The sequence below is a fragment of the Phalangium opilio genome, unplaced genomic scaffold (assembly GCF_054372755.1).
Source record: "Phalangium opilio isolate 3A_F unplaced genomic scaffold, DU_Popi_V2 ptg000070l_1, whole genome shotgun sequence".
NCBI lineage: Eukaryota > Metazoa > Arthropoda > Arachnida > Opiliones > Phalangiidae > Phalangium > Phalangium opilio.
In genome coordinates, this window is record NW_028324182.1 from 4,143,764 (window position 1) to 4,164,712 (window position 20,949).

General features: G+C 39.4%; 1 long non-coding RNA gene across 1 annotated transcript; it reads right to left on the reverse strand.

The window, feature by feature from the left end:
* Positions 1–2,337: 2,337 nt before the first annotated feature.
* Positions 2,338–4,675, reverse strand: LOC149661164 (uncharacterized). Its single transcript, XR_016369069.1, has 3 exons — positions 4,619–4,675; positions 4,381–4,552; positions 2,338–2,564 (listed from the first exon to the last, which is right to left on the reverse strand). It is a non-coding gene; the product is annotated as an uncharacterized LOC149661164 (long non-coding RNA).
* Positions 4,676–20,949: the final 16,274 nt, after the last annotated feature.

Here is a 20,949-nt window from a genome sequence, read left to right on the forward strand (position 1 = left end):
TTCAGTGGATTTTTAAAAAAACAGTAAACATGATACGAAAATAGTTACTTCTAATCAAAAAACCTTCCTTATACATTAGAGCCAGTATCAAGTTAGAATAAGAATATAAACAAAAGAAACTCAGAAATAATATCCTATTTTGTTGAAAAAATAGAACAGAGTAATAGGTTCCTAACTGTCTGTTTGTGATACTTTCACAGAAAAGATATCATTTTGTTTTACCAGTGGTCCCTTTTTGGTTCCTACTTTTAGAATTTAGGTCCCTATTTTACCCTATTTTTATCGTGAAAAGTCCTTTTTTCCCCTATTTATTTTTGAGATTTTGCTGGGAGCCCTGGAACTGCTAATTCCCACCAAAGAGAATATACCAAGAGGAGTGGTAACTTTGTAAATAGGGACCGGGACTGATTTTGAGAAACAAGTTCCGGTTGTTCCATAGAGATAGGAACATATATACCTCTAGAGTCACAACATGGAAGCGTCCCCATAGACTTTAACCTTATCATTAGTGAATATACAACGTTAAAAACAGTATACTTTATCAAATACACCCAGCGCCATCTGTGCAAAAACGGAAGAACTATTTTGATATATTTTCAACGGCGTAGTCTGCTACCGTGTCTTGTGCGTGTATTGTATTCTAGCAAATTCGAGGGAAGTGATAATGAATTAATTAAACAAATTGATGGTGATTTGACAAGTTAGTTAAACAAACATTATTTTTTTGGAGTGAATGAACGAATCATGAATGCTGAATGTAAAATGTACGTATCAACTAATAAATAAATTCAAATTATAAATAGACTACTATTGTCCTTGGAATAAAATCAGTTTGGTCAGTCGTTTTCTAATATTCTCTTTTCATTTTCTCGTTCATATTCTTTGCTATTTTACTCAGCCTGATATCTGTGTAGATGTTTATTGCCTTTTTAACAATGTGACTTAAATGGTGGTTCCATCCGAACTCTTGGTCATACATGTGCTCCGTTAGAGTGGGAAATATGTTTTCATGCATTAAGCATCGTCTAACAAACACTTAAATATACTTTGGAAACATTTATTTAGATAGTTAAGAACAAATAAAATAATATAAGGTCCGTCAACTGAAAAAAGTTTGAAAAAGTTACAGATTTACCGCGAAAAGTTCATTTTTCCCGCCAAAAAGTCGTTTTTAGCGCGAAAACTTTTTTTAGCAACGCCATCTATTTGTAGCTCGAATAATATTTTAGTTAAGAATATCGCCGATAGTGGCGCTGGTGTCGAATGATAAAGTTTACATGGTTTTAAAAAGTGCGGCCTGTCTCGGGATATACGTTGTGACTCTAGAGGTATATATGTTCCTATCTCTATGGGTTGTTCACGCGACTTTTTGCTACTACCACCAAGATCTGCACCAGAGGCGGCTCCAGGCGAGCTTACTTAAAAATTACCTTTTGTACGTCAACGGTCAAACCAGAGATCATCCCTTTGCCACCACCAAAAATAAGCAGCCGACATAATTTAACCATTAAAAGGCGTCGCGGCTTAGCCACTAAACAAAAACCGGATCTAGTTACTCCAAAACCGTGGCCGGGCTTTTCAAAAGCCCTGTGGAAGGCTAGACTTTTTGCTTCTCTTGGTATATTTCTCTTTGTTCCCACCCGTTCCACAAACAATGTCGCTCTATCACAGTCTGGATTTTATTATTGTCAGCTATCCCTCTAATGTGTTTGGTGCCATTGTCTCTAGCGTGTATTCCTGCAGTCCCTTGTTTACTTAAAGTAATAATACTTGAAGTCTTGAATGCTACTTCTTGTTTTTAAAAGGATGAGAAAGGAACTTAAAACTCACGCTTAAAATTATTTTTTCCTATCCGGAATGCAAAGAAAGAATTAATCAAAAACAAGTTGTATTAGAAAGAATGGACCAAATGTGTGTTGAACTAAATGAACTAGTATCACGGAAACCAAACCAGATCGATTAATGTCTTTAGACATTTTTGACAAGTAGCACTCCTATACTAATGCGTAAAACGTATAACCTTGAGGCTTCGGCCGATTAATCGGCCGAAGCCGATTTTTTAGAGACCGATGCATCGAATCGGCCGATTCCGAAAAATTACGAATCGTTGCATCCCTAGCATTCCTACTTCGAAAATTAAATCTATCCCTGGTATAAGCAAAACATATTTTGCTATTTTTAGAGGAAACCTTGGGTATTATCCCATTCCATTTGATTGGTTTAGGGTTATTGCGTATTTCCGATCGAAAGAATTGGCCTGAAAGGTTTAGACAAAAAATGGCAACGTTCTTTGGCGGTATTCTCTTTTATATTATAAGATTAATATTTTATTATCTTGATCGAAACGAAAAAAAAAAGAGAAACAAATGTCCCAAATATCGTTTTTGGTTAGTTGTGGGATATTCTCTATAGTTGTAGTAATATACAGTATATACAGTATATCGTAAATACCGGTGGAACATCTGCCGCGCACCAATTGAGTTATCTCGAGGAGAATTGTGGCCAGAAATAGCCATCCATACCATAGCCTCCCTTCTTCTTACAATGACCAAATGCTAAGGTATCTGCGAATGTTATTAGCCAAATATTGTATATGAAAAGGTCTGGATTTGATATGAAACATTACGAATTTATAGCTATGGATATAATAAATATTAACAGGCACTTTATATATATCAGAAATGAGATGAGACTAGAAGTATCGAGGTAACCAAATTCTTCATTCGGCGAAAGTGAATATTCTTGATAAGACACCAACGGTTGGCCCTCTGGTGGCGGTTTCAGAATTTCCCCTCCAAAACGTGAGACGCTCGCGGTGGTAGACGGCCGAACTAGATTCAAGCACCCGCGTCCGTGTACCGCGGCTTTAGGTTGAGGGGAAGGGGGAAGGAATTTTTTTGGAACTCGACCAATTTTTTTCTCAGTAGTGTAGGCGCGTGGGAAGCGGCATAAAATCCTCAAATTTGTTCACTAGTGCCAGGATCTATTACCAATGCTAGAGCCCTTCACTTCTAGTCTCATCTCGCTTCTGTATATATACATATATGTTCAAGCTAAATATCACAAATATGGCTCGCAATTTAAAGTTTTCTCGAAGCCTTCATTATAGGGTTTACCGAGTAAACAAATAGTAATTTACTGGAAGTTTAAGTGACTTTAAAGGAAAAGTTCAGGTAACATAACATTATGCCTTTAAAGAACGGCCTTTTTCTAAATATAAAAGGAAAAATTATGTTATGTTAACTGAACTTCTCCTTTAAAGAGTCAGTAGTGTTTCCACGAATAATAATATAAAAGTAATGTTTAAAACCCATGGGTACCAAAAGTTGGCAAACCCCTAATACTATAAAAAGAAGTGTATAATACTTTTCTTCGAGAGAAGTGTACCACAATGCGGGGTAAGTGTAACGTCATTCTTCCAGTAGCGTCGCTAGGGTTTGAAATTTGGGCAAACTAGTTATTATAAGAACTTAATAAAAAATTGCATAATGGGGTCATTGGAAAATGTGTAGACCTTTAAAACTATCCGTAAATTTGTGTCAACTTGAAATTATTCGTATTTTAAAGATATACAACCTTTAATTGATAAAGAGTACGGAACCAATTATGAAGGATTTTCACTCGTTTTAATATTATTTTTAGTTTTGGTTAGCTTTTAGTCCTCACTAATGGGACTCCCTTCGAAAGAACAGGAAACATACTTGTCTCCACCCTTGTTTTTCTCTTCAAAATTGTACTGTTTTATATTGAAATTCATCTCTGCAGAGATGAAATTTAACGAATCTTTCCTTATTTTTTATATATTGCTACAGAATTTTAGGTTGCTAACAGCAATTTTTTGGTAGGGTTTACGGATTATTTGGGGGGGGGGCTATAGCCCCCCCTCCCGCCCAAAAAAAGGCCTAGCGACGCCACTGCATTCTTCCCAACATCCCTTAACATTTGGAGCAAGGTTACGAAACCGAATCACATACGCGATAAATAGTTCCCTCATCATTACTCTGTTAGCGCTTGATTATTTCCCAAGGCGCATGCACTTGTGGATTTTTGTCCCACGTCAAGACAATCAAGGTTTGTGGGTTGACTGCTGGGGATTTAGTACCGAACAGATACAGAATTCACCTTACGGTGTGATGCCATCTAAACTTTGATAAGCAGGAGAGCAAACGAAAAGGGGTGAGACTTGGAAGAATCATGTTACATAACTGAAGTAATAAGAGGATACAGAATGGCATCCTTCTTCTATTATCCCCTTCTGCTATAAATTATTTTTTTCTTTTTGGTTTTGATGAATTTTGCAAGTATATTTGTCGCTTAAACTTGCACCCAACTTCGCGATATAACAGAGAACACCTTTAAGTCGCGTGTACTATATATTACCTCTATACACCTGGGGTGTATATTGTAAACATAAATTGAGAAATCGGAATACATTAATCTCCCTTTCGCGTGACATTATGGCGTTAGAGAAACTTGGTGAGTTTCGTTTCTCGCCTGTGTTTAGTGTTAACAACTTGACGCTTCCGAGGGAAAGAAAATAACATAGAATTATCTGAAATCGAGAAATACAATAAAAAAGAGTTTCGGGTTTGTTTGAACAAAATGTAGTTGTACAAACTTGTAGTAATATTGATTTCGTACTGCCATAGGCCTTTGGTATATACAATATCAGAATTGAGATGAGACCAGAAGTACTGAGCTAACCAAATTCTTCACTCGGCGAAAGTGAATATTCTTGATAACAGAAGAACGGTTGGCCCTCTAGTGGCGGTTTCTGAATTTTCCCTCGAAAACGTGAGACGCTCGCGGTGGTAGACGGCCGAACTAGATTCAAGGAGCCGCGTCCGTGTTACGCGGCTTTAGGTTGAGGGGAAGGGGGTAGGAAATGTTTTTGGAACTCGACCAATTTTTTTCTCTGTAGTGTAGGCGCGATGGAAGCGGCATAAAATCCTCAAATTTGTTCACTAGTGCCAGGATCTACTATCAATGCTAGAGCCCTTCACTTCTAGTCTCATCTCACTTCTGACAATATGGATTGATTCGTTTAGAGTCTCCAAACACGTAGATCTTATTTCGACTTGTTATTGTAAATGGTTTCGCGTTGCTTGTGCCCCCCCTCTCTCTCTCTCTCTCTATAAGTCTCGTCCCTCATTTGCATGGATACGAGAGCTGCACTGACGGGACCGAAATGCCCTACCCAATACCAAGGATCTTACAAAACCTTATTGGGATTGGTAAATTGAGTGGGCGCTTTTACGATACAGATAGAAGTGGGATGCGCGTGTTAGGGTTAAGGGAGAGAAAGAGTTTAGCATATCAAGGTCTTTCAGCGTTGTTTAAAGAGAGGCGCGCGCCAAGGGGCGTATGATCATAAGTTTATAAGACACGTTCCGTAAGTATGAAACTACCTATACTTCGTAATGCTAGAGACTTACTGAATACTAATTTGAGGGAGAACGATGGAAGCGAGAATTGACTGCACTCTGTTAATTTTGCAGTCCGTCTTCCTATTTAGTCTGCATTACTAAGCCTTTGACAGCGCCTCACCAGGCGTCGCTATACCTCGAATCTATGACCTACGTCACCTCATGACAAGCTCTCAGTAACCAGTCACAAACTTATGGAACATCTTATGAACTTATGTCAATAGTAGTGAATCAGTTTAGCTTGCAAGTGTACATAATCAAATATACAAGTATAGACAAATTAAGAATTATAAGTTTACCAATTTACGAGAATCTATGACCTACGTCACTTCATGACAAGCTCTCAGTAACCAGTCACGAACTTATGGAACATATCTTATGAGCCTTTGGTATAATTAATGATTCCCCCCTTAAGTTCGCCGCGCTTACTCCTTCGCTAGTCCTCTTTTAGAAATGTGAAGTCCATGGGGCCAATAGCATCTCCCGCTCAAACGAGCCACAGTCAGCCACACTGAGCGCGAGAAATGGAAGTGCCTTGGAGCGAGCTTCGCGCGCTGTGCCAGAATAATAATAAAGGCTAAGGGGATCCAGTTGGGGGTGGAGGAAGGGGGGGGGCGACCCTCTCGTCATTAGTTCCCTCTTATTTTTCAACGGGTAATAATAGAAACAAGATTTTAATCTCTACACTCGTTGTGAAATCTTTCTCTTTCACAATTTCTCTCTCCCGCCCATCATGGCGGGCCCCCGACCCATGTGTAAGCTTCGGGTTGCGCAGACTACATAATTGCGCGTAATGAAATGAATTTATTCATATCGTTCTTGAATATAAATGGAACTGTTGAGCATTTATTTTTTTTCGAGTGATAAGAAGTTTACTCGTAGCGAGAGAAACGGAAAAAGAGTTGAGTAATATGTTTCTCCAATTGGACGAACTGCATTTTTTGATCGAGTTTAATGTGTTTCTGATAATTCCGAGTCGACATTTTGAGTCGAAAAATGTAACTATCTCCATTTTGCCCTAAGGGACACTGTTTTCGAGTTAAGATTGGAGTCAGTATTTTACGGATGACCCCTTACATTTAATTAAGAAACTGATTTAGACAATGATTTCAAATTTAATTAAGGGGTCATCCCTAAAATACTCAATCAAATCATAACTCGAAAACAGTGCCCCGAACGTTAAAATGGAGATAGAAATTACATTTTTCGACACAAAAGCGCGTAAAGAACCCTTAATTTATGCAAGAAGTGATATCTATTTTATTAGGGAGAAGGTATAAGATGCTTAAGTATTCGCAGGCCATAGTCCCAATCCCCCTTTCAAAATACAAGGGGGGACGTAAAAGGAGGCCACCGGGCTATTTCGCTACACTCTCCTCAGTCGGAAAATATGACTGTAATTTTCGTCATTCGCGTCGCACTGACGTGACTTTTCTAGAACCAATGAGATGATGGTTGTAATTTAGAGGCGGGATTAACTCCGGACCTATTATACGTTTGGACTGGAGATAAAGCTAGATTATAAATGTGGCGAATGTATACCTTCTCCCTAATAAACTAGATATCACTTCTTGATTTATGCCAGACTTTTATTAGAAACAGCCTGGATGGATTGAATCCATTCTTTGTTGTATATTACTCATAACCCCTTTTCGTGGGAAGCCCGCCTCACTCACTCGCACCCTTTGGTGTCAAGAATTTTCTCCCCTCGAGCTTAACTAATGACTGCCTAATTCCCGATACAAGAGATTTTAATGTAAACTTCGGATGTATACCCATTTCCAAATTTTTGAAGAATTATTTTCTTCATATAGTTATAGCTTCAGGGTGGGCGCTATTGTTTCCCCAATTTTGGGGGGATACGCTCTCTTTTATGAGAGAACCCGCTGCGTTACGCCTTTCATAATTTGATATATTTGGAATAAATAACGCTCTTGTTTATATTATATTTGCAATATTTGTATTATTTCTCAGTTTTGAGTGTAGTGGTACTTCGAATAAGAGTCATTCGTAGCTTAATGGAAAAGTTTGCGGGTAAAGAATTTTCTCTCCCAATCCTTTGCTTTTGGTTTTTCGGAAATCGATACGCTTTTAAGATTGGAGAGAGGTCATTATTAGATTGGGATTTTATCCCAATTTCAGTGTGCAACGAGTAAAAATGCAAAAGCATTATAAAAGACGTTGAAATTGAGATTTAGAATTTTTGGTTTCGTTTTCATATTTTGAATATTTCTCAAGGAAAAGGATAGGTTACGTAACATTATACCTTAAAAGAACGTCCTTTTTCTAAATAAAAAAATAAATGATCGTAGTTTAAGTGAGCCAATAAGATAATTTAAACTTTTCGTTTTTGTTGGAGGGAGGGGCTCAATACTGGGCTATGAGTCGGAAAAACTGAAGTAAATACTAACCGTTCTCCATTCCTACTTCTAAAATTCAATCTATCCCTGCTTATTACAAAATAATTAGCATATATTTAATTAGTCTTAAAAGCGAGGATTACTGCGCCATCCGCCATTTGTTTAGTGGCGTCTGCTAGCCCGAACCATAACCTTACCCTTACCAAGGAGTAGTATATCGGGCCCACACCCCACCCCATCCCCTAAGGAGACCTAACTTAGCCATTTCCCCTAGCTACTAAGTGAGACAAATACGATTGGCTCACTGCGCCACACTCTTAAGCCAATAGTGTTAAGAGAATTTTTGACTATATAAGCAGACGACAAAACAAATCCGTTTTTGAAATTACGGTCACCAAGAACCTAGTTCTCGTGAAGAAGAGAACATTGGAAATTAATAAGGTATTTTGGCGACAGTCATTATGGCAACCAGGGTATAAACAGTGTCTTGTAGCAACCATATTTGCTAAAAATTATACCTAATTTTGTTATTTTAACACTTGTGCCGCGTGCGTCGCTTAAGTGAAGAACTCGGCGAAGGTTTCTATAATAACCCCTAATATATACATAAAATTAAGTAAAATTTAATTGCGAACGAAATAAAATTTAATTATGATTAAAATGTTAACAATTCGTACCTTTAAAATAGATAAACACTAGGAAGAATGTTGGGAACCGGGATTGTAAGGGGATTCAGCGCCTCAAAAGAAATTTTTAGAGCAGACGGATTTTTTGGCGAATCAGAGACCAAGTTTGGCTTTGACTAGGACTGTTCACGAGCCGAGCTGAGCGAGCTTTGTAAAAGCTCGGCTCGGCTCGAGTCAAAAAAACGGCGGCTCGGCTCGACTCGAGCCGAGCTGGGTCTTGGCTCGGCTCTAGCTCGGCTCGGCTCGAAAATGATCGAGCCGAGCCGGGCTGGCTCGATTAACATATACATGATTAAAAAAAATTGCTACTACTAACGTCAAACTTGAGAATGACTATAAATGCCATCCCATGTTTAGGAATGTAGTGGTTCAGTAAAACCCGCTCTTTAAAATATGCTCAAGGTTAGAGACGAGAGATTTTTCCCACGCTTTATTTCATGTAAAGATGCAACGGAACGCTATTGGTGGAGAGAATAAAGACTAAAAGGAAAGCACTATATCAGTGACTAAGCTTGCGAGCCGGCTCGCGAGTCGGCTCGGCTCGATGCCTATCGGCTCGGCTCGGCTCGACCATAAAAAAGCTCGCTCGTTAATTAATCGAGCCGCAAAAGTGGCGGCTCGGCTCGGCTCGAACTCGGCTCGCTCGTCACGAGCCCGAGCTGGCTCGAGCTCGTGAACAGTCCTAGCTTTGACCAATAACAATTGTCTCGGAAAGTAGCTAGGCGCTTTCAAAGGCTAAGTTAGGTCTCCTTAGGGGACGGGGTGGGGTGTGGGCCCGATATACTACTCCTTGCCCTTACCTCTCTCAGCCTGTTAGAATTCAACTAATCCCGTAGGGGTAAGTGGTTCGGTTTAGAGCACGCCATAAAAGCAATGGTGGATGGCGCAATAGTCCTTAATTATTTTTAAGACTAATTAAATGCTAATTATTTTGTAATAAGAGATTATTTTTAATGTTTTTCCTTTTATACATAGAAAAAGGCCAATCTTTTAAGCTATGTTACCTGAACTTTTCCTTTAATTAAAACTATCTTAAGGTTTTGTTTCTACTGTACCATGCACCTTCGCTTCTAGGGGCCCTATTTTAGTCAAGAATATAATGAAACGTAATGAATTTTCTTATTGGGATGAACTGTTTTCTTATACAATGGATAAATCTTCCGGAGAAGACGGAAGAAAATAGTCAGGCGCGGCGGCATATCCTCATCGCGTGATCCATCCTTGAGGGAAAGAGGGAAAGATGGTGTGTATGGGGATGTTACAGGAGGGATGATGGCGGTGGAAGGTTTATCTCAGGATGACGGATGACTCCTCTCTCGGCCTTAAAACCCGGGTTCTCCCGCCGCTGCCACTGTAGGCGCCAACAAAGATGACGTCTTAATTGGAAGGAGCGTCGGGAACGGGTGACCTTTAGCATCCATAAATCGGATAAGATCGACGCCTTAAATGTCTTAAGATTGTTTCCCCAAACTATTACCACATTTTTTTTACGTCTTCTTAACCCTCCCGTTACCAAGGCGTCGGAAAGTTACCAATATTTAGGAATAGGATACCCCTAGCTTTATCGTAAGTCCGCTAAATATATTTAAAATTATATTAGACACTAGATGTTACCCGCGGCATCGCTCGCGTGTAATTACATCTTCCATCAAAATGTTATACAGGACGGGTAGATTTTACTGATGACTAATATTTTTGTAGCACCCTAAGAGCGAAGGCACTCGGCGTTGCCCGTCAGCCCCTAGGGATGCATTTTTTATTACTTTTCACGCGGACATCATTCCATAAAAGAAGGGGTATTTAAATTTCTGGCCGCTATTTAAAAAGGTGGCAACAAATCGAACCCGAAAGACCATTCAGCCAGTCTATAGGTTAATTAAGTATGTGTGAAATCGGTTGAAATGCACGGACTTCGTTGCGTAGAGAAGATTTTTTATATTTCTGGGCGCCATTTATTAAGATGGCGGCGGATTGGAAAAATCTTTCTTAGCACGCGTCTACTACTTATGAGTAACGTTCCTGCAAATTTTCAGCCTTCTGGGGCAAGCGGTTTGGGCTGGGCGTTGATTATCAGTCAGTCAGTCAGTCAGTCAGGACTTTGATTTATATAGATATAGATTTTTATTAGGTATTTCTTTTTCCTTGTAGGAATTTGTCCTACCCCTTAATTCCTTCTCGGCTGGTATTAGTTGTGATTTAGCCATTCTTCTCGCCTTCTTTTAATAAAACTTGACGCGCAATTTTCTTTTGAACGTTATTCGTTATTTTTACCCCCCCCCCCGCCCTCCTTTTAATGGGTACGTTCTCGCGCTAACTATCAGCCAATTTTAGCTAAGTCTCGTGCAAAATCGTTTCTGCCTTCTTTAACATTGTTTATAAAGTCAGTCATTTTTCCCTATTAGGGCCATGAGTAAACCTCGCGCTATGATTCCCTCGAAAAGGCCCAATACCTATTGCTTCCCTTTTATATTAAAGGGCTATAGCTAGATATACGGAGAAAAATAACTTCTGGGGGAAATCTCGCTGTGAATCATCGCTAACCTAGATAAAAGACGCGATAAGGAGAGACCCTAAACATATATCTTAATAGCTCAGGACGTTTTGCGGCCCGCGGTACATGTATATACGTAACGGACTCAACAGGACTCCTGTCCCACTTGCTAGCACCATGCCATTGGTATTCTAGACGGGGATAAAGCTTCTACAACCCTCGTTATTCAATTTCCGCTGTTAATATACTGTTTTTCATCATGAAAATGTACCATTGGCGTAGTTTCGATGGATTTAATTCCATATATCACCAAAAGTGGTTGAGAGGAAAAGTATGAAAATGGCCAAAAGTCGCGAGTCATCAGAGTTTCGCCGTAGTTGACCGTTTTATTGGCGTAGCTATACTGGGCCTGTTCACTCCCTTAAAATAGGTCTTGTGTTATTTCGCGGTTATGTGGTTACCGTCGTCTGCTATTATGTTTGCTAGAACTTCCTCGATTTGTGTTTGTAGTCAGGACAGAGTAGCTGGTAATGTTTTAAAAGGTATAATATGGATTTAAGTAAGGTTATCGAAGCACTAGAAAAGCACTTAAAACTAGATACGTTTAAAACAAATCTCAGTAATTTAGCTATAGCGCGAGCAGCTTGCGTCGTGATGCGCGTGATCGAGTGGGCTGTGGTTAAACCAAGGAGCATAAATGTCTGAACTACTTTCAATTGCGAGTTTGCAAGTCCATCAGTCACTAGTAGACTAAATAGTTATTGGCGAAACTTTGATGTCCGCGTTTTTTAACACAGACTCTATGGCCATTGTCATACTTTCCCTCTCATCCACATTTGATATCACTCGTCTTTCTCTACAGTAAACATTCAGCCTGAAAAATGGAAAAATTTACAAGTATTTGTGATAGAAAGTACGAAACATTACGTTCCAACTAGAAGTAATGATTAATCCTTACCATTTAATATTTTAGCCAGGTCCAGCTTCTTCCACAATTTACAATGTTGCTCTTTGTTAATTTGTCGTTGGACATTATGACCTTGGTAGAAATGTGAAGACTACTTAAAACTAGTATCACGCTTTGTAACATTAACCCGTTCCACTTGGCAGACGTTAGGAAAACGGTTAATTTTATTAGCGCAGTTTGCGATTCATTTGTCATAGAATGTTACGTATATACGAGGCGGGTCATTAGTAGCTTAATTACATTTTTGGGACCAAACGCGTATGTCTCGCCGTTCCCAGATAGCTAGCTGCAATATAATCGGAGACCATAACCGCGACTCGTGCTCGCAGTATACACCACGCTCTATACTTCCGGTATGTTATTCACAATGGTCTTCCATTATTTAATGTTCACGTTCAACGGACAACGTGCATGGGGAATTCGATATAGAGAATGTATAGTTATCAAAACGTGTAGATTAACTTTGAAGTATGGGGAAAAGGTGATGTTTAGCCTTTAGGTTAACAGCAGGGTTGCCACGGGTCAGGGAAAACCTCAAAAAGTCAGGGAATTTAAAAATGGGCCGAAAGGTCAGGGAATTTTAAAAGTTTCAGCAAAGTCAGGGAATTTGATTTTAGTGGGTAAAATTTCTGGGGATAAGTCTTTATTGAAAGAGTAATGAAAGTTTCTCCTCATCCTCCCTTAACACAGAAAACTCTAGAGCAATCCTTAAAAATGTCTAGAATTGTTTTTATAAAGTAAATGCCTTTAAAAAAATCACTTAGACTGTTATTTTTAGTCAAAATGTTTCTTAATCATTTTGCTGCAGCAAATACATTGGAAAACCTGGAAAGGTCAGGGAATTTGGTTCTGAAAATTCCGTAGCAACCCTGTACAGAGACGTTCGTTAATTTCTTTTAATGAAAGCCATATTATTCACAACTTCGGTTTAGCATACTTTTGTAATGCGAAATAAGTTGGTCTCGTGTATCTGGCCCTCATCACGCGTAAACCAATTTTTTTTTCTACCCCTTTCACTGAAGTATATGAAGACTAGGGGTTACGTTTTAAGGGCATTGTGTTTGGATCTTTTAATACGAATGACTTATTGTCATTCGGCCTCGTTGGACGACTACGTGCTTTGGTCTATATAGTAGTGTTAGGCGTCTGCCTTGTTCCGGAATCACGTGGTTACGCCCAGTTACGAGGCGTTGCCTCTTTTTAGTCGGCTTACTTTCAATCAAGCTGAAGAATTAATCAACGTATAGCTTTCGTTCCACGATGCTGAACCCCGACATATTTTACACCTCCCTGTCTTAGTTTTATATTTGCATTGTTTCCCTCGTGCACCCTTTAATATTACCAACGCTGTTCTAAATATTGGAAAAGGGTGTATCTTGTCTGGACTGACCACTAGACCGCAAAGAGCGCGGGTTTTTTTTTTTTTTTTGGTCTAAAGTACAATTTAACTAATTGTATTTTGTTTGAAGGGTTTCGCTCATTTTTATATTGAAAAGCGTAGGAGTCAAGAGAACAGACCTTAAACCTTCACGCCTTTTTTATGGTTCATAGCGTTGGGATTTTTTGGAAATTGGAATTGGCCGGTTTCTATACTTTAAAGTTTAGAAACAACCCAAAACTTAAAAAAACACCGCTATGAATTTCCGGTCAGTCCTTGGTCAAGAGGTCGTGTCTTAAATGTCAAAGTTATAGCCAATGGTAGAATGATGCCATAAGAGTAAAATAGGAAAAAAAGCAATCCTTGCGGTATAGTGGATGGCCATAGTATCAAAATCAGTGGTGGTGCCGAGTTCATCCAGATGAAAATCTTTCTCTCGCCCCAAGAAGTATTTTTTTTTTTTATTTTATCTTATATGCCCTGCAAAGGCCCTAGTTACGTAGCGTGCTTTCATTTCTTTGACAGTAGAGGCCACGGTAGGGACCCCCCTAAGAAATGTATATCTGTAAAAAATCGACCTCTTTATATTTTCGACACGTTTTAGAAGCGTAGATCAAGCCTCTATAGGAAACTCGATGATAGAACCTCGGGTTTGAAATGTCAACCTAAAAAAAAACCCCATGGAACAATTCTTTCCTTTTTTTCTACAATTCGGTTCTTTGTGTGTGTGTGTGTTTTTGACTTATATTTCTTCTTTGCGAGGGAATGGGGAAGATCTTAACGAAAAGATGCCGTAAGGATCATTCTTCCCTGATTTTTTTAACACCATGGTCCTAGCGTGTAGTGACATACAGGACCAATCGCCTAGTGTATGAAATTGCACGTTCAATCCTGGCAAACTCCAAGCAGTTAGTTCCACTCTGATTATATCTCTGAACCGAAATGTTATCGTTTGGCCCCAACTGTCTCCGGTTCGGTTGTATAAACCTAACGTGAGAGAAAAAGGCGCGAAATGTATGGGTGCCTCCTCCTACGCAATTTCGCGCCCTGGTTCTCGGCCCCTTATCTTTCGTTTTTCCAACGCGACACTTCATTCAACCAGGGCCTCTCTACCCCCTTGAACAAGGTTCGCGTTATTTTATCACGTGGGGTCTAGATCTAGTTGCTCGTTGCGCGCGTGAAATAAATGGGTTTTGTTCCTTTTCTCCCGCCTTTTTCGTGACACGCGCGTGACATTTTTAGCGGTGGTCAATTTAGTGGCCTCGTGCCCGACGAAAGACTGCTAATCCGCGAATTTCTAGACGTGTAGATGCAACGCGTGAGGCCTCGTGTTCGTTTCAAATTGATTATACAATGTAACTGAATACGGAGTCTTGTTGTTGTCTTGGCATAGATATCTTGCCATTTACGGAACATCCAACTTGGGATATACTGGTCTATTTTTTTATAGCGTGAGACTTGGGAAGCTAAGATTTCTCCATCTGTTTCTCGATGACGTTCAAATGGCCTTACTTTCTTTTTCTAGCTTCGTGTTTACGTTTGTGTCACGCTAATCCATAAACAATTTCGCGCCTTCCTCACGTTTCCCGCTTCTTTCCTCTCTTTATTTTAGTTTCAAGTACTTTTCAAAATTACTACAGAAATTAATTCTCTATATCGTTTTATAAGGAAAATCTTGAAATGCAAATTTCTCTCATATAGCTAACTTAAAACAATTAGACGGTGCGAAAAGATTTCCAATTAAACCCCTAAGCTTATTCTAGAGTTTCGTTACTTGACAAATTTGAAGCAATTTCCTATTTCGAAAATAACTGAAAATGGAATTATTTTCAAAGTACTCCCCCAAAAGTAAAATCTAATTTCCATTTTCCAATCATCGTGGAAACTATTGCGTTTTATTTTTTAAATTATTGATGCTGAAGTTTGCTGCCTTGAAAGAATATCAGCCGTTTACAACCTTCCTTTCCCTTAAAATTAATTACGTGGTCGCGGTACACTGTATAGTTTCCGTTGTCTAGTTAAATTATTGCCTTAACAAACTTTTCCCACTTTATGCCTTGGGCCGCTCGACGACTATACCGGCCGCGTACGTTACGTATAACTTTGTACATACAATATTCCCTTTGTATCTCCCTAATTGCGTTTAAAACTGGCGAAATTTTAGAGCTGGGTCTACTTTCTCTTTGTCGTAAATTTTAATTACTTTCTGGTATACTCTAGTCTGATTAAAAACTATCTCGTGGTAAAACAAAGCTTGTGATTTTCAATTTTTAATTAGAGGAAAAACGTTAAAAATTAAATGGGGAGAAAGGAAGCCGCTGGAAAGTTAAATATTTATAAAGAATTCACCTTATTCCTGGAAGTTAGACTTATCTCGGGATTCATGGAGGGGAGTAAGTTAGTAACGGGAGGAAATTTCTCTGTCGTCTGATACAAAGGCAAATCAAACGTAGCGTTACTCTCATCAAGTTTGGGAAATAAGAATACTTTTTAAGCTAGTCCTTGGGACCAGTGAACCCCTAGTATTCAAAATAATGAACTGGTCCTTGGACTTGTTCCCCACACTTTGTTTTCCTATAGATTTGCAATTAACAAACTGGTCCCGTGGGTTAGTAACCCCCTCTAATTAAAATTAAAAACTGGTTTTGGGCCAGAGGAAACGTGCTATTACCCACACAAGGGTGGGAAATAAGATTTTTTAAAACTGGACATTAGGCCAGCCACCCTTCTGGCCTGAAATAAATAAACTTCCATGACCATTGACCTGGGCGCGTCGTCTGCTAAACTAAAGAAGTAGATAATTAAAATAGTCGAGTTAATGTGTGGACTCTGGTTACCCTTGAGTTTTCTTAGTGGTCTCGTGGACCACTGACCTCCCTCCGATTTAATTTTTAAACTGGACCAGGGAATTTTTAAACTGGTCATTTGCCCTGTGCCACCGCCTTATTTCCCACGCTGACCCACACTGCTCCCCTCCGAGATAAGGATTAGACAGCTTGACACTTCAACACTCGTTAAACTTAATTTCGGCGTTATTAATGAAATCGGAATTAGATCGTGCTCTAAACGTTTTTCTTGACGATATCCAACACTTTTCTAAGGATAGAAACAACTTTTATGGCGTTTTTAGAGTTTCTAAACTCGCTAAGCCCCTTGGTCCTTGCAGGGATAGATGTAATTTTAGAAGCAGGAATGGAGAACAGAATAATCTGGGCGCGCGTCAAAGTCCCGGACCCCCTTCCATGGGACGAAGGGGTATGAAAGAAGAGGCGGGTCATAGCGACAGAGGTAAAAGGGAATAGACCAAGAAAAATATTCGCCTATTTATTGTTTTTACCGCAATACACACCGTCTCGAGAGGCTCAAAAGTGTGGACCTTCATGATTGGTCAGAATATGTGGGCAACTTAGTAGACCATTTTATACTAATAACTCTATGACAAGTTGGCCGTCAAAAACATTTTCCGACCAGGCAGGGAAATAAGGTTTTAAGTATTTTTCTGGATAAAGCAGAAATCACGACTCTTTTCGTAGTATTATAATATACTCATGAGTCTTGTAGAGCTGTAAGCCGGTGTGACCGAGGCTTAGCCTCTTATTTGAAACTGGTAATTAACAACTTAAATAACAATATAAAAGGTGCTAAGCCTTAACTGTGTTGCTGATAACAACGAGGACTCTAAGCAGACGACAACTAAATATTATAAAATGAAAACTTCGTAGAATCGTAGATTCGTAGTTGAAGGATTTCAAGTAGAATCGAGAATAATATGAACCGAACCGAACTGATTTCAATACCAAAATCCAGTTCTACTGAGGGAAAACAACTTACAGGCGGATTTTTTTTCTTGGTCTATTACGGGCATTTTTCGTCGTCCCCGTCAGCAACGTCATCGAAACGTAGGGTTTAAGTGAGCCAATGAGATAATTTAAACTTTTCGTTACGTGTTGGAGGGAGGGGCTCTATACTGGGCTATGAGTCAGACTGAAGTAATTACTAACCGTTCTCCATTCCTACTTCTAAAATTAAATCTATCCCTGGTCCTAGTTTTAAAATTTTGACGTAAGTGCGCACGAAGGCTTTTCCTTTTCACTTGAAATGGATAGATCTTTAAGACTTGGAAGTATAAATAAAGGGATATGTATTCAACCATAAGTAACATAATAACCATAAGTATGACAATTAGCCAAAACTAACTATAAACCTATTTTCGGACCTTTTACGTCATCATAAGTTCGCACCCAGCACAGAGACCCCTAGCGGTGGAAAATGCAGCGACTTCCGCCCCATATTGAAAATCCGGTTCAGAAGTTTAAAGAGACGCCATTGAGATTTGAGTCAACGGTTCTAAGCCTTGGTTATATAGTTGATTTGTATTGACTTTTTACCGACTTTAGCGCGACCACATTACGAAGTTGAAAATTGCACTGGGTAGGTTTAGTTACCGAATATTTAGACTTCAAAAGGCTAATAATTTTTAGTGCTGAAATATCCGACTTATGGCAATCTCAAAGTCAAACATACAAACACCGCGACCCCGCGAGCTTGTACAATAAATAGCAGACGAGCTATTTCCGAGACAAATACGTTCAAGGAGAAGGTTTATTGTGATTGGCTAAAATTGTAGAACTATGTCATTCGCCAAAGACCAGCATGAAGTACTCGACGGGGTTGCAAGTCCTGGCCTGATGTAAGTGAGAGTGTCAGTGTTGATTATAGGTTTCATTTTGAAATTTGCATTATTACAATAGGAAGAGTCATACTTATGTTTATTATGTTACTTATGATTCAACCGTTCTCTTTTCCCTTATCAGTTTTTATTTTTTTATTTGAATGATGACCGTTCCGGTTTTCCTCCGTTGGTTTTGACTAAACTCGTGGTTATACGCCAAGAGTAAGGTTAAGGAAGATAGTGGGTTGTTCCCCCCCGAGTTGTATATTAAAAACCCATGAAGGGAAATGTAGCTTGCGGAAGGGGAAGCATATTTTTCAATATCCGTTGCAGAAACGAACGATGTCGGTCGGGTATAAAACCCTTTTAAACAGCAGACCCCGTCTATAAGGAATGACCGACCGACCAACCGCCTTCTAGATTTATTTCCTTTTACATTTCCCGTCCGTATTTCTGACTTGTCCTAAAGAATTCCCCTCTTATTATCTGTCCAAGTACCCTACATGCTTCTAAAGATACCTCATTTCATTACGAGTGCTCAGTGTATTTGCGCAAATACGGGTTTATTAAGGGACGGTAAAATTATTTGATCCTTAAGTTCCTAAACTTATAATTCTTCATTTGCCCATTTTTGTATATTTGATTACACTATATACCAGCAAGGTAAATTGATACCAGGCTTAACCCGATACCGATCGATACCGGTACAAACATGAACCGATACCGATCGATACCGATATTTACTCACTATGATCCAACACCCGATACTTCAACCGATACCGATCGAAACCGATATTTACTCACTATGATCCAAAACCCGATACTTCAACCGATACCGATATGGTATCGGTTCATCCCTAGAGTAGTAGGCGCGTACTAAGAAAGATTTTCGCTTATTAGTTGTTACATAAACTGAATTCAGCTACGTTTTATATAAATGAGAACTCGTCACGATTGAAATTCATAGAAATGAGATATTATCACCATCATTACGTTACTAAAAGACCTAAAAATGTCATGTAGTGCCATATAACGCATTTTAAACAAGTATCGGTTTAGTATCGGTATCGAACCAACCGATTCGATACTATACTATCGGGAAAACCTAGAGTATCGGTTCCGATACCGATATGGTATCGGTACCGGTTCATCCTTACTTCATACGATATGTTCCATAAGTTTGTAACTGGTTACTGAGAGCTTGTCATGAAGTGACGTAGGGGCCTAGGTCATATATTCGAGGTAAAGCGACGCCTGGTGAAGCACTGTCAAAGGCTTAGTGATACAGACAGTAACAGACTAAATAGGAAGATGGAAGTCCTGCAAAACTAACAGTGTAGTCAATTCTCGCTTCCGTCGTTCTCAACTTAGCTCTCAGTACTTCTCTAGCATTACGAAGTATATTTACTTCATACTTATGGAACATATCTTATTAACTTATGCTATTGGTGAAGGATTAATTAGGATTAGCTGGGAAATTGAAAATGGGTGCGAAAGCTAGATCTGATGGGAATATTAAATGTCAGAGAAATCCTGGAAAAGTCAGAGAATTTGCACGTTAAAAATGCGTATCAACCCTGAATTTTTCACCATATCTTAATAAATGAAACCACGAATGAAAGAAATACTCAGTGAATTCTTCAAACATTGGAAAATGTTTCTATATAATTTAAGCTTCGTTGAAACTTCATTGGGGATGAACCTTACTTAAGAAGGATTCTTCTTTTTCCCGTCCTGGAATGGTTTCCTACTGATAATGTTCATGTATAGCATAGTGGAGAAGGGGATCGAACTCGGAAGCCATCCACGCTGGCATCCTCCTGGTACGATGACAGTCTCTTAATATAAAATCGAGCTATTTGGTTGGGAGCGCGGGACGTGAGAGAAGCATGGTTTCGGGAGGGATAAAGTGAAATAATCGAACTTCTATCCATCTTAGTCTCTCTCTCGCGAATATAAAGGAGTATGTAGGAGAAGATGGCGTGGGATTTAAAGGAGGCAGGGATAAGGGGACCCGCAGCTGTCACTGGGGAGAAAGAGATGAAGAAAAAAAACCCAACATTAATCGACGATTTTAGTTCAAGTTCGCAACCGTTTATGGGTTTTGGTTTAACTTGAGTAGAAAAGACCGTTGCGGAGCTACGGCTAATACAACAGAGGCTAGGTTTCTTGATTAGTGAATATACTTAGTCGTAAGTAAGACCACACAACCAGTAACTTTGTTCCAAAAATGCTTTAGACAAATTCGAAAATTACAAACAGAGAAACCAACACGCAGGGGGCGAGACTGCCATGGCCCACTGGGGTATTCTCCCTCGCGCCAAGAAGCAACGCTAGACGGAGCCCCGAGTTCACTACACCAGGCGGGAGGCTAGCCAACTCTCACTGCCTCTGGTGGAGCTTTTTGGCGCGAGGGAGGATACCCCAATGGGCCACAGCAGTCTCACCCCTTGTGTGTTGGTTTCTCTGTTTGTAATGAAGGAATTTGCCTATTAGATATAAACTCAAACTTGTTCTGTAGAATTAAAATCGTTTTTCTGGGAGGGTTAAGAGAAGCGTACAGGATTCCAATGGGAAGCCAACCTTATTTTCAATCTTTGAATTCCTGATAGCTAGCTACAAAAGGACCATAGGATGTCTTGAATTTTAATCTAGATTTACGTCACTGTGTTATACAGGGCGCGCTCTTTCGATGTACATTTTATCCTTAGTACTTTCCAACAACTTAATAAATTATGTGACTTACATGCCTGCAAAAGTTTAGGGACGGCCTGATCACACTTTCAAGATCAATTATTAAACGATGTAAGAATTTTATCCTCTTTTTTATTTTTAACAAAAAACCCTTTAACTCTTCTTGGGTTCGAGCTTCTTGTTCCGAAGTAATGAGAACAAATTACCGGAGGTGGGGGTCCATTAATTGGGAATTAAGGAGGAGCCGCACCAAAAATAAAACTCAGCTTCCAAGG